This window comes from Sarcophilus harrisii, chromosome 4 (genome assembly GCF_902635505.1).
Source record: "Sarcophilus harrisii chromosome 4, mSarHar1.11, whole genome shotgun sequence".
NCBI classification, from domain to species: domain Eukaryota; kingdom Metazoa; phylum Chordata; class Mammalia; order Dasyuromorphia; family Dasyuridae; genus Sarcophilus; species Sarcophilus harrisii.
The window spans coordinates 421,295,881-421,308,387 of record NC_045429.1 but is presented as its reverse complement, the minus strand read 5'-3'; the positions used below and the strand labels follow the sequence as shown (position 1 = coordinate 421,308,387).

Here is a 12,507-nt window from a genome sequence, read left to right as displayed (position 1 = left end):
TTGCTTGGGAGATTATGGAGGTAGGGATAAAAAAAAATTAGTAGATTGTAATTTGATTGTTCTATCCTTATTCTTATGCTTATTTATTATTAGAATTCACATTCACTCAATTTCACTCTATGGGAGACCTCACTTCTCATTCATCCTTCTAGTAAGAACAACAGCAGCAACAAGGCAGGTTTCTTCAAAATAGAAATCATAAATGTCAAGCTCTTTCCAAACCTGCATTAACTGGTCTATTTCAAGTTTGTGTTTTGGGGGTCACGATTTTCATTATTACTGAATAATAATAAAGGGCAGTTAGATGACTCCATTTATAGAGACCTAGAATCAGTAAAATTTAAGTTCACCTTAAGCCTCAGACACTTACTAGCCATATGAGCTAATCCAGGGGAGAAGAAAATGGCAAACCATGTCAAGAAAATCTCATGGTCTGTGTGGTCCATGGAATCATAAAGAATCAGAAAAGATTAATCAACTGAACAAGAATAACAAAAGATAAATAAAGTGTTCATGATTTTCTAGGTTGACAATAATTAATTTAAAAAATCCTCTCCACCTTATTGGTAGATCAAAATTACTAAGATTTCTATCAAATTTGTTAATCTTCTTCATTAATAATTTATTTGGAAAGGACAAACTAGTTCTAAATTCATCATAAAGTGTCCTTATAACTTTTTTGGTCTTTTATTTTTTTCTCTAAATTAGAGAAGATTTAATTACTTATCTATATATTAGATTTCCTGTCCCTTCACATGTCAAAAGGGTAAAGTTTGTTGATATAATGGCAGATGCTCGCTCACCATTCTTGACCTGCCTAGTTTGTAACTATCCCAAGGGTGGTTGGGAAAAGATTTGGGACAGCAGAGACAAAATAGTGGAGGGAAGAGGTTTTTGAGGGGGTGGGGTGGGGACTGAGAGAAGAGTGGTAACCAGGTCTTACCTTAGATAGGAAAATGGAAAGAAGCCCTTGAAATGTGTTCATATGAATTGGGTAAGGAGTATTGTGGTAATCTTCATAATGATTTTCATTCAAGTGGAATGGGCAATTCAGGCAGTATTCTCTGCTTTCTTTTGGCATGAGTTGTATTTCCCAGGACTATCCCAAGAGATGGAGTACATGAGATGTATCTAGTGTTCATAGTTGCTAAAGGAAGATAGATGCAGAGATAAAATTTACTTGTCTTAGATGGTGGTAAATTGGTTTAATGAAAGGGCAGGAAGTTGGAATAGGATTTGTGAATAGAACAGTGATTTCCATAACACAACACTGCCTCCTTTGAGAATTAATACTTCTGGAATTGGGGTTCATGAGAAAGTTCCCCTTCCCCAAAAAAACCCTAACTGAGAGAAAGGAGGGGGCTGGAAATGTGAAGAAAGAGAGATCTATCATTCTGTTACTTTAGGAATAAGAATATGCAGGGAGCAAAATTGTTTGTCTTCCAGAAACTGTCCCTTCATATATATGTATGTGTGTATACATATATGTACTTATGCATGTGTATATGTGTATATGCATATATGTATAGAGAAAATATGTATATATGTACATGTATATAGAATGTATATATGTATATAGAAAATAAGGCAATTGTATTTTTTTGTAGCCCATGGATGTGAGACAAGATTTCAGAATAGATTAAAAGAATAAAGAAAAAATTGGGGGGATTTACAGAGAGATAAAGTAAATTGGCACATCATAGAGAAGAGAATCACAAGGGACAGATGAGGAGGAGGGGCAAGGAAGACATAATCCCATCTGTAACTAGACTGGGAGAGAATATTTTTAAAAGAGGAAAATCAATTGAAAAGAATTATTTGAAATATGGAGTTGGGTGGAGGAAGTATACTTTGTTAGATATTAGGAAATGGATATGTTGTATACATCTTAAAGCATGTCAAAAAAAAAAACCCCTGAACTCATTATCTTTCCCCAGAAACTCTCCTTTCTAACTTGCCCATCAGCAGGGGTTCTCAAACTTTTTTTCAGTATCTTTATCCTATTAAAAATTATTGAGGATCTCTCCAAAGCATTTTTGTTTATCTGGATTATATTTATAGACATTTACCATATTGGAAATAAAAACTATTTTTGAATTTGTAGACCCTCTAAAAGGGTTTCAGAGATCCCCAGGATGCTCTAGACCATACTTTGAGAGCCACTGCTGTAGAGGATGCCATTATCCTACCAGTTACACATAGGTATAGGCTGTAGGCTCACATCCTTTGGGTCAACCATAGGTTTTTCTCACTCATCTCTGCATAGTAGGTAATAAAAACATCATTCTCCCCCTATCCCATTTCCAATTCTGGAGCTATCATTAAGTCAGTTTTGTCATTACTCTTGGAAAGGAAGTGTCAATATGCTCCCTTATAACTCTACTACATTATTGTCACTTCCCAAACCAAGTTGACCCTATCTGACCATTATTCTGCTTTGTGTGTTGTCTACCCTATTAGGATATAAATTCTTTGAAGATAGGGATTGTCTTTTGTTTATTATTATTATTAATTTTATCTCAGGCTAATTTAGCACATTGCTTGGAGTCTAATAAGGGCTTAATAAATGATTTTCCATCCATTTATTCATTCTTCCCATTATAAAGATGAACAAACTGGGACTCAGAAAAGCTAAACAATCTATTCAAAGTTACACAACAAAAAAAAAAAGGCAAAGCTGGGACACACATTGACCTTACATTTCCACCAGACAGTACTCTTTTCACCACACCATGCTATTATTTGCTACCACAGGAAGATTTGCTTTTTTCAACTTCCTCAAAGAGTGATTGCAGCAAAAGGTTTCTAGCATGTACTCTTTTGCTTTTTTTTTTTTTTTTGACATATTCAGGTTAGACATCCAAAATACACATCTCCCTCGGGAAATTTATCATATTTCAAATTACACATGTCTGTTATAACATGAATCTTTGTTTTACCTACCATGTATTTATTATTGCTGCTCCTGAAACTTCCTCAAACCCCCAAAGAGGTCTTAATCCCTGTCAAATATTATTATGTTCCTGACTTTTATGCAGTCTTGAAAAGGCTTGTTTATTTAGTTTCAGTGACTCCTTGTTACTGCCAAATATTATTTCATTTCAGCACAGATGTTGAGGAGACCAGTGACTGGAATTACTTTACAGTTCTGACATTGTCAGGAGATGTATCCCTGTTTAATTAGGGACAGCTGCAAATGAGTAAGGAGTCACCTGCTGCAGCTATTTATCATCATTATAAACTCACAGAGCAAGGGATCTGGGCACTTTATAAACCTTCACTGTTAGAAAGTGTATTCAAGATGGAGCTTGTGACTTTAATGCCTTTTATGCCTATACAGAGCCTACTCAGATAAAAATGAGGTTGTCTCTGCTATACTATTTTCTTGTCATGACATATGAAGTGTGAAAATGTTTCTGCTACCCCTATTTTTTTCTGTTTGTGCTGAGATCATGAGATGTTAGAAGTAGGAGAAATTCCTAGAGGTCACCCAGCTCAATTCTTAACTAAAGAGTGATTGTTCACTAAAACATCACTGAGAAGTGGTCTTAAAGTTAATTACTTCAAAAATCAGGGAACTCATTACTTTATGAAACAGTCATTGTACATTTGGACAGTTCTTATTGTGAAGAACACAAAATCTGCTTCCACCTATTCATCTCAGTTCTTTTCTTTGTGACCAGTTTACAGAAATCTTCATTTTAAAGGAAGAAGGGACCTTAAAACTGATTTCAATATCTCCATTTTACAGATGAGAAAAATGAGGTCGAGAGGCTCGGTTATTTGCCCAGAATCACACAGTAAATGGAAAGGCAGAATTCAAAATTAGGTCTTCCACTGGGTTTAGAGTCAGGAGAACTGGTTCAGATTCTGGTGGTCCAGTATATTTCACCTAGTTGGATTTCAGTTTTCTCATCTGTAAAATGGACAGGTTGAACTAAATAACTTCCAAGGTGCCTTCTTTGGTATAGATTCTTGGATAACTGGATGAGTTTATGTTCTTTACTAAATATTGGCGAGAATTTCAAAAATTAAAAATGGTTACCAAGTAAAGGGATGCACAGAACTCACACAATTCCCCACACCTCCCTGTCTTATTTTAGGGTAAAAATATTGACAGTTAGAGGAAATTGTGAGTTAATATGTTGTACGATATTCAGCCTGATCCAGGTTGTCTTTAAGGAAATGTTTTGAACAGTAAAAGATCAGATGTAGAAAATGGAATATCTTTCACAAAGGTGTCAAACATGGCCCACAACATTCTTAAGTGTTGCTCAAACTAGATTTAATTGTAACTGGGAAATATTTAGACTTATAGCCATCCTTATGAACTAATTAGAGGCCCCTATTTGCATTTAAATTTGTTTAATTAGTCTTTCAAACCTTTTTATTTATAATCTGTTCAAATTGGAATCTTTCAGTAGTTTCTAGAATCACTTTACTCAATTTCAAAATTTTCCATCTATTGTACAACATCAAGTCCATCTTGATCTCAAGGGCTTTAAGAAGATTATATATAAAGTCACCAGAGATTGGAATATTTCTAGGATCAGCAAGAACAAATTGTTCACTGCTCAAAGAATGAACTTAGAGATCTGCAATTATTAATTTTTTATACTTGATCAAGAATATATATAATTCAAAAATTCTTACATATACAATGAATTAAATGCTTACTATTTGGTGAGATATAAGGACAAGCAAGGTATAAACTAACATAATAGGATTTTAGGGAGATTAAATTGTAATATAGCATGTTTTTAGGGAGTAGTCATTCATAAGAGACAGTCTTGGTACAGTAGGAAGAGAACTGACTTCCCAGCCACTAAGACCTGAGATCATCTTAAGTCACTCACACATGATGACTCTATGGTTGTGGAGATTCATTTAAGCTCTCAGAGATTTAGGCAATTTTTGAACATTATAGATTCCAGGAACTTCCCAATGCCAATGGAATCATAGGTCCACGTCTTATCCCTGTTTTCTTTATTTTGCTGTTGTTCAATTGTTTCAGCCTCTTTGTGACCCCATTTGGGATTTTCTTAACAAAGATACTGAAATGTTTGCCATTTTTTTTCTCCAATTCATTTTACAGATGAAGAAACTGAGGCAAACAGGGTGAGTGATTTGTATAAGGTCACACAGTAAATCTCAAAGGCTAGATTTGAACTCAGGATGATAAATCTTCCTGACTCCAGGCCTGATACAGTATCCACTGTACTGCCTAGCTGTTCTCCTTTACTATCTTACAGTACCAAACACTTGTGATAAAAATTCAAAAGCAAGGTAGAACCTGCCCTCAAGGAGCTTTAATTCTAAAGAGGGAGAGAATATATTTAGAGCAGTAGGATCCAGGAAAAGAGTTATAGTCTGGGAAGACTCCTGGACCAGTAGGGTGGTCAATCTACATAGTAGATGTGACGTGATTAACTTTTTAGAACAAGAAGTAGAAAGTGGAAGAAAGAACTGAAGAGAAAAGGTTGAAAATAACTTGGAAGAAAGTGCTCCATTCCAGAAAACACAGAGCCCATTCCCAGGAATGGGTATTGTAGGATCAGTTTGGAGGTGGCAGCAGAGCAGAAAATGATAGACATGTGAACTTTTACAAATGCAACAATATTTTTGAACTTCCTTCTTCCATTTTGTTCTTTTGTGGGAACCGTGTTCCCATCTGACTTTAAAAAAATAAAATTGTATAGCACACAGAGCATGTATTCATGACATCAAAGAGATCATCTAGAACATTCCCAGTGAGGTATTATACAACCACTTGTTAAATACCTCCAGTGGAAAGGAGCAGACTATTCTGGGAGGCAGCTCATCCATTCCAAGTTTGGACAGCTCCAATTGTTAGGAAGTTTTTCCTTATGTTAAACTGAAATTTGCCTTCTCCCCATAGGCCTTAGCTCTACTCCTCCCTCCTTCCTAAATAGACCAGATCTTTCCTCAACATGACAATACCTCAGATATTTTTTTTAATTATCATCATGCCTTCCTTAAATTGCTTCTCTGTACCCAATATTCATTCCCCATGCCTTCACAAGGACTTGGAACCAAATCCAACCCAGTGCTTAGCACAGTAGTAATCCATAGTAAATTTTTAATAAATGCTTGTTGACTGCCTACCTGACCAGTAACTTCTGACAATTACTACCTGAATGATCTCTCTGGCCCCCTGATTTTCTCATTTATAAAAGTAAAAAGCTTATGGAATTTCTTTCAGCTTCGATTCATGATCTGATGAACAGTTACTTATTTGACATGGTTTTAAGCCCAACCTTCCCCCCTTCAGTTATTCTGTATATTCTCTTTATGTATCACTCCAGATTACTCCACTATTTCTCAAAATGTAACGACTCAGAACTGGACACGTAATGGTCTAGCTGTTGTTTGACCAAGGCAAGTTTCAAAAAGACTATTGCTTCTCTCATTTTGTAGGTTGTGCTATTTTAAACCTAAGCTTAAAGAATCATGGCTTTAGAGATGGGTCTCAGTAGAGGATAGATAGATACATTTAATGTGCAAAGGACACTCTGCATGATATCAAGTTTAGTCCTCTCAACAACCCTGGGAGAAAGATGCTGCTATTAGTCCCATTTTACAGATGAAGGAACTGAGAAACTGGAAAATTTGAATGATTTCCCCACAAATAACTGAAGCAGGATTTGATGACTTGGTCTTCCTACTTCCAGTTCAGCATTCTCTCCACTATACACCTATCTGACTCAGTTTATAGGGGAGAAAATTGAGAGGTGACATGACTTTCCCAAATCACATAGATAGGAACCTGCAAAGCTGAGATGTGCGCTCAAGTCCTCTCAAGTCCAAGTTGAGCAGTCTTTCTTATTTCCCACATTTCACTGAAAGGAGGGACTTCATCACTTTCCTGAAAGCACAGAAGTGTAAGGGTATCACTGGGTCATAGTTTGTATGAAAAAGATCAGGGCATTTCATTGGTTTCATATGCATCATCACTGTAACATAGCAGCAGGGGAATGCAGATATATATTTAACAATTGATTCACTCTAAGTATGTACAGGATATTTATAAGTGTAATCGGCATCATTGATATTTTCTCCATCACTTTGGAAAATCTAGACAATCAACAAAATAATAAGACAAGATATCAAGGGGAAGAAATGACTATCCCGAGCCTGGGACTGGTAGGTTTCACTGAATCAAACAAGGAATGAGGAAAGAAGTAGCACCAGATCCAAAACCCAGCTGTGCCATTCTCCTCAGTGCTAAATGGTCCCTGGATCTCAAGTATGGAAAGGGAGAGGAAAGTTGTGGGCTGTTGGGATGGGTCTCCATAGTGAAAAGTCCAAGGCTTCTGATATCCCCAAAAGAAATTATTGGGTTGCTCTCCATGGAATGGGAAGCCAGGGAAGCCAAATTATGCCAGGAAGAGCCAAGAGGTTTCTCTTCCCATTTACTCATGTAAATTGAGTAATTGAACCATGAAACCATGAGATAGTACTTGGGAAAGACAATGAGCACATAGTAGATGAATTAGAAGGCCAAATTTCAGCCAACTAGGAGGCACAGTGGATAGAATTCTGAGCCAGTCAGGAAGCCCTGAGTTCAAATATGGCCTCAGTCCCTTAATAAGTATAAGACTTTGGGGGCAGCTAGGGGCAAAATAGATAATGCACCAGCCCTGAAGTCAGGAGGACCTGAGTTCAAATATGACCTCAGACACTTCCTAGCTGTGTGACCCTGGGCAAGTCACTTAACCCCAATTGCCTCATCAAAAATAATAATAGTAGTAGTAATTACAAGATTTTGGCAAGTCAGGGCCTCAGTTTCCTCAAATGCAAAATGGAGATATGACAGAACCTACTGCCTGTGGTTTTTGTGAGGGTCAAATGTGGTAATATTTATAAAGCAGTTAACAATGCTGCTGCTGCTGATGACAATAATGATGATGATGATGGTGATGGTGATGATGATGAGAGCACTGGGCTTAGTCCCTATTCTGACACTAACTCTGGATCTCTGTTTCCACCTCTGTTCAATAATGGGGTTGGACAAAGTGGCTTTTAAGTCCCTTCAATCTCTTAATTAGTCTAAAAGTATGAGATTTGGCTCTCTCTTTCTCTTTGTCTCTCTTTCTCCTCATTTTTCAGTAATAATCGAGTGCACCTTGCTCTATGATCTAGAGATCTGGTCTACCTCAGTTCTCTCCTCTGTAAAAATAAAATATTTAAGATTAAATTATCCCAAGAGTCTCCATCTCTATTATTCTGCCCAGATTGGAATTATTTATGACTTTGAGTCTTCTTTCTTAGTTTGAATCTGGAGTAGAATCTTGAATGCGAAAAGAAAAGATGTCTGTTCCCTGCACTAGTTATGACATATTGAGAGTGTTGTGTTTATATGGGAGCCACATTTTACAAGGGATATTGACAAGCTATAGAACATACAAAGAAGAGTGATGAGGAAATTCATATTTATGCTGGAAGGATTAACTGAATAAACCAGAAAGATCAACCTGGAAAAAAAAAAGAAGACAAGGGCAGAAGTCATATATTGGGTAGAAGCATAGATGTCTTCAAGTACTTGAACAGATGTCATGGAAGAGGAATTAATTTTATTTTGCTTGGTTCTAGATGTTCAGATTTAAGGCTAAATAGTGATAATTACAAAGAAGCAGATATTGAATCAATGAAGAAAAAAATAGAGCTTTGCATAAGAGGACCAGGCACATTGTCTTTAATTAGAGACTGAGTAATTACCTGGCCAAGATGTTGTATGAATTTTTATTCAAATATAAGTTTTCAAATTCCTTCTAGGTGTGGTGGCTTTTACTGATCTTTTAAAAGAAATTCTTCTTCAGATATAGATTAGGTCAAAGCAATTTTGAGGTGTCTTCCAATCTCAATGAGTCTACAATTTATCTTGAATTTATAGTCTATTAAAACACCTAAATCTTTTTTATACCCATGTTTTTGCCACCATTTCCCACCACCTCTATATTATACAACTAATTTTTTAAAACCCTGTTACAGAACTTTGCATTTATCCATGTGTACTTTTATAATGTAAACTTTGGGCCAGCATTTCAAACTTCTTAGATTTTAATTCCACTTATCTCATATTTTTGCTAACCCTCCCAGCTTTTTGTCATTAAGTTTTAATAAGCACATTGTCTATCCTTTTATTCATGTCATCAATAAAAAAAAATTGAACAGAAGAAAACAAGGAGATAGTTCTGTGTCACTCCACAAGGTACATTCTTTTAAGTTTTATATCAAACCTCTAATCAACACTCTTTGGATTTAATGAACTCATCTAATTTGCCATCATCAAGCACACAATTCTCTATCTTATTTAAAAGCATAGCATGATGAGATTTGATAATGGCTTCCTGAAATCTAAATATGCTGAATTAATATACATTCCTCTTACCTATCAATATGTTTATCTTGTCTAAAATGGTTAAAAAGCCTGGTCTGTTATGATTTGTTCTTAATGAACCCATGTTGCCTCCCTATGATCACCTCTTTCCTCTATAAGCATTTATAAACCATCTTTTTAAACAATATTATCCAATTTCTTTATCCCAGAAAAAAATTGGTAGAAAGATTATATGGTTTGACCAAGATCATATTGCCATTGAGTGGCTGAACTTGGAATAAAAACAAGGCTCCTTTTTGCCTATTCCAGTACATATTCTTCTGTACTATCCTACTTCTCAATCCCCAATCATGAAATCATTCTGAGGTCATGATGATAGAAATCAAGAAGTAAAGGGAGGACTTGTAACCAACAAAGTCTTCCTAGAATTGGGGACAACTTAAATGTAAGATCTGAAGTTTCCAATATTGATATTAAAAGGAAAGAGCTATACCTATCTTACTATCCTCCACCTCCTGCCTTGTGTCTATTATACATAATAAGAGTCTCCTTTAAAAATATGTGTTTTGTGTTGTATGAAAGGAGAAAAGATTAGCACTCCCCTTGATAAGGATAGAAAAGGTCCTAGTGGCCTTTACAACATATATACAGTTAGGGCATTGCTGCCTACTCTGTGCCAAGAATAAGGTCTGTTTTTATCTTTTTTCATATCCTCAATCTCTAGTGCACTGGCTGGTAGATGGTAGCTGTTTAATAACTGTTTGTTGATTTAAACTTGACTCCAAGATAAGCAGGTGTAAACCCTAAGTCAGATCCAGCTTTGAATTTGCTCATAAAGGAGCTGGGATTAGACATGGCAGTAAATTAAATGAGTATTCAGTTCACTACATACGACTCAGAAGGTTGCCAAAGAACTCTGCCAGCTGACATACAGACATGAAATATCCTCTGCTTCTTTTTCTATTCCCTTTAAATTTTATTTCCATGGGAATCTGTGTCCAGGCAGCAACTCTGAGTGTATTTCTGAGGCTAGTAAAGGGGAAGATATATAGAGGGGAAGGATGCTTAAGAGAACATGATTGTGGTGCTAATGGTGGGCTTAATAATCCCCTAGGCAGGGATAGAACCCATTATACATACATATTTATATTGGAGTGAAAAATTATTTAATAAAGATGACGTAAACCATTGAGCCAAATCAGTGAAGAAGGGGAAAAGATTTATTTTCCAATACACTTTTGGGTCCCACATACCCAAAGTAAAATCTTTACATAAAACACAAACATCTCCCTTCCCTTAGTTGTGTTGTATTTATTTTAATTAGGCAATACAAGAGTTGTCCCTCCTCTTCTCAGAATTTAACAGCTTCTAGTAACTGAGGATCTCCCATCTAACATTGTTAGAACCTACTGTCTGTACAAGTATTAAGAAATCTGACCTTTTCATGATTTACATCTCTGTTCTCATCCAAAATTTGCTTCTACATGATCATTTGGTCATTATTACATGTTACTTTCTTGTTCCATCTTTATCTAGGTAATTCACACTATTCAAAAGATCCCCTTCTCCCCTGAGTTCCATTTCGTGGGTCATGTTTTGCCTTTTTGTCACAAATAACTATACCATCCTGAGCAAGTTACCTATTTCTCTGGCCCTCCCTGTTCTCATTAACAAAATGAAAATATCCAACTAGAGATGGTCTCTTAAGTTTTCTTCTAGTTCTAAAGTTATGTCACTCAATGAAAAGTTATAAAGGAGTGGCAATCAAGCCTAGAATTTCCCTCGTATAGAAACTTCAAGGATGAGGAAACCCCCTCTATCAATATAGGCCAGCACCTTCTCTGAAATTTAAGATCTAAAGAGAGTTGTAAAGAACATTGACACATTAAGTGACAAATTCTGGGTCAGATAGTCAGCATGCATCTTGAGCCCAGGTCATACTGACTTTAAAGCTAATTATGCACCATTCATGTTAGCCTCCTGCTTAAATAGTTTGTTTATTTTTAGTTAATATCCAAGAAAGACTGGAGCACTACTTTTCAGTTTCTGTTCCTTCATAAGTTCCAGTGAATCACTATTGTTTTGTTCTATGGAAAAACTATTCGAGTAAATCTCCTCCCCTCTCTCTTCCCTTGCCTTTTTGTTTATTCCTTCCTCAAGAACCCTGAACCATATGAATCATTCAGGAAATTAAGAAGCTCTAAAGATTTTTATTTTTATCATAAAAAGCAATAAAATTCATTGAATATTTAGAGTGATATCTGAAATTACATGATAAGCTTCCCTCTTTTGTTTGTCTCTCCCAAAGAGCTATATATATTGCCTCCAACCTTTTTTTTGTCTCAGTCTGATTTGTAAGAAGGAAGACAGGAAATGGAAAGGGAAAGGGAAAAGGAAAGAAAAAGAGAGGAATAAAAAGGAGAGAGGAGAAAGAAAAGGGGAAAGGAAAGGAGAAAGAAAAAGGGGAAAGGGGAAAGGAGAAAGAAAAAAGGAAAGGAGAGCATGGTATAATATGACTCACTCTCCCAAAGATTCATAAGTACCATGTTATCAAAAGAGCTCAATTTTGACAAGGGAGGCCATCTTCCCTAATTTAAAAGAAAACTAGAGATAAATAAGGTTCCTCACTTCTTGTAGGAGTGGGGTTTTTTTTGGGGGGGTGCCTGGCTTCAACAACTACTGACATATTTAGCTAGAGTCTGGAAGGAGAAGTATTCCAGAAGCAAGGTGGGCACAGGTCCCTGTGTCTGAATACCATCTTCTTACAGTGGGACACAGCAGTGCTTCCCATCAGTGCTCCCTACCCCAATTACATGGAACCCAGTTCTGCAACTGCATGCTAGGCTGTCTCAGAAGTTGGTTGGATATATTAAATTCCAGACTGGATGACCACTTGTCAGGCAGCTTGAAGCCTTGTAGATGGGATTTCTGCTCATATCTGGGATAGACTAGAGTAGATACCATCTGAGGTCTCTCCTACCTCAGCCTCTGTGATTCTGTAGGAGGCTATTTTAAGTCAGTCTCCCTTCCTCGTCCCAGCAACCACAGAAAATCCATTTTGTCATTATATCACAGGCCGCCAGGAATTTACCAATGTTACGTCTCCCCTGTTTCCTCCTGCCTGCCCGTCAGATCTTGTCACCATA

At 36.4% G+C, this 12,507-nt stretch overlaps 1 protein-coding gene and 1 non-coding gene across 3 annotated transcripts in view; both read left to right on the top strand.

Annotated features, from left to right (window-relative positions):
• Positions 1–12,507, top strand: part of SPAG17 (sperm associated antigen 17) — a 236,943-nt gene that overhangs the window by 56,575 nt on the left and 167,861 nt on the right. The window lies entirely within an intron of this gene.
• LOC111720749 lies at positions 9,930–10,056 on the top strand. The gene has a single exon (XR_002770305.1). It is a non-coding gene; the product is annotated as a U6atac minor spliceosomal RNA (small nuclear RNA).